Here is a 2,196-nt window from a genome sequence, read left to right on the forward strand (position 1 = left end):
ACATAAAATTATATATAAATAGAATTAAATTAATTTCAAGACCATTTGAGAATTCAGAGGTAATTTTTTGTCATGGTAAAGTCTCTAAACCAATGGGAGCTACAAATGGGACATGGGTCATTCGAGTGTGTGACGGACACGGTCAGTGTCTCACTTGTGTCCTTTCTGGGTGCTCTGGCTGACTTCCAGCTGCCAAAGGGCTCACTGGTCCCAGCAGCCTTCAGGCCATAAGAGGCAGGACATTTGCACCCCTCCCTAGCAGCCCTCCACGCCTGACTCTCCTGAATAGGTGTATAAATACCCCAGGTCCCTCGCTCCTTGCACGGGATAATTCTGAAGTGCATGTTCTCCAAGTTTCCCTGTTTCTTTGTGGAATTAAGACCAACTACCAGGGGCGCCTGGGTGGCACAGCGGTTAAGCGTCTGCCTTCGGCTCAGGGCGTGATCCCGGCGTTATGGGATCGAGCCCCACGTCAGGCTCCTCCGCTGGGAGCCTGCTTCTTCCTCTCCCACTCCCCCTGCTTGTGTTCCCTCTCTCGCTGGCTGTCTCTATCTCTGTCAAATAAATAAATAAAATCTAAAAAAAAAAAAAAAAAAAAAAAAAAAAAAAAAAAGAAAGACCAACTACCAAACCTGAGAGCTGGCTTCCCAGCATACCTCCCATCTTCCCCTTGTCACTGTTCCACTTTTTTATCAGCCATGTACATTTCTTGTACCTCAGAATAATAAGCCACGTGCCTCCACCCCCAGTCGCATGATCTGCCTCTTAGGAGAACCCAAACCAGACGGGGGATGTCTGAGCCATTTATTTTTTCTCTCCCTCCACCTTTTTAAATTGAGCTATAAAGTATGTACAATAAAGTACACAGATACTAAGCAAATAATAACTCTTTATTTGCATATCCCTCTGTAACTACCGCTGTAACTACCACTCAGACCAAGCTATAGAACATTCCTAACATCCCAGCAGCTCGCTCACCCACCCCACTAGCAGTAATATCCTGAAAAATAACTACTCTTCTCACCTCTATCACCGTAGGTGAGCTTTGCCTGTTTTTGGACTTTATACAAATAGAATCACCCAGTAAGTGCTCTTTGGGGTATGGCTTCTTTTGTCTAACGTTAAGTCTGTGAAATGTTATTGCTTGCAGAAATTGCTTGCTGGTTTTCACTGCTAGGTTACGTTCTATTGTATGAATATCAGACAATAAAAAAATTCTTTCAGCTACTAATGGACAGTTTGGGTTGTTTCCTTCTTCAGGCTATTGGCAGTAAAGCTTCTTGTATGTGTATTGCGGTGCGCCCAAGCCCGCGGGTCCCCTGGGTAGATGTCCACGAGCAGAACTGCAGGGCACGGCTATATGGAGGTTCACTGCCACATATGTTCCACACATTTGTAACAATTTACGTCTCCAGCAGCAGTGTGAGAGTTTAAGTTGCTCCAATCTGACAGCACTTGCTATTGTCAGTCCTTTAAATCTTAGCCATTCTGATAGCTCATTATGGAAAAAAAAATTGGCCATTCCTGGAAATATGACACAGTCACTGGCCATCGATAATTTGCTCTGCAATCTTGGAAAATGGGTGCATTCCCTGTAGTTCTGTCTCTCCTTCAGGAAATTGAGTAGATTATACTTGGCCCCTCTGTCTACCCTGAACATGCTGGAGTTGCTGGTTGAAGCCTCATTAGCCTTCAGGGAAAGACTCCTTGGTGACCTTTTTGACCATTCCGGCCTTCTCAAATTGTCCCTTCCCTGGATCTGAATGTGGACTTAGAAAGCCCTTCTCTCCAGCTGAACTTTTTGGCGGTCAGGACCATAGTTTGTATGTCCTGTATCTTGAAAAGCACCCAGTTCAATTTGGGGCACAGTGCTCAATAGCTACTTGGACCAGTCCTCTGGTTACCGGTGGAGTCTGCATTCCTGTACCAGGAAGGGTGTGGTCAGGACACCAGGACCCGAGCGGGGGTTATCAGAATAGAGGCTTGCAGGAGAGACCCATGGCTTAGGGGCTCAGAGCCCTGAGCAGAGGTCCTTGTTTGCCGGTGCTGTCCTGGCTGGGTATAAAGGGTTGCTCCTGGGAGCATGGAAGGGACAGAAATGTACCGCGGGGGGCGCCTGGGTGGCACAGCGGTTAAGCGTCTGCCTTCGGCTCTGGGCGTGATCCCAGAGTTGTGGGATCGAGCCCCACATCAGGC

The sequence above is a fragment of the Ailuropoda melanoleuca genome, chromosome 1 (assembly GCF_002007445.2).
Source record: "Ailuropoda melanoleuca isolate Jingjing chromosome 1, ASM200744v2, whole genome shotgun sequence".
In the NCBI taxonomy this organism is placed as follows: Eukaryota; Metazoa; Chordata; class Mammalia; order Carnivora; family Ursidae; genus Ailuropoda; species Ailuropoda melanoleuca.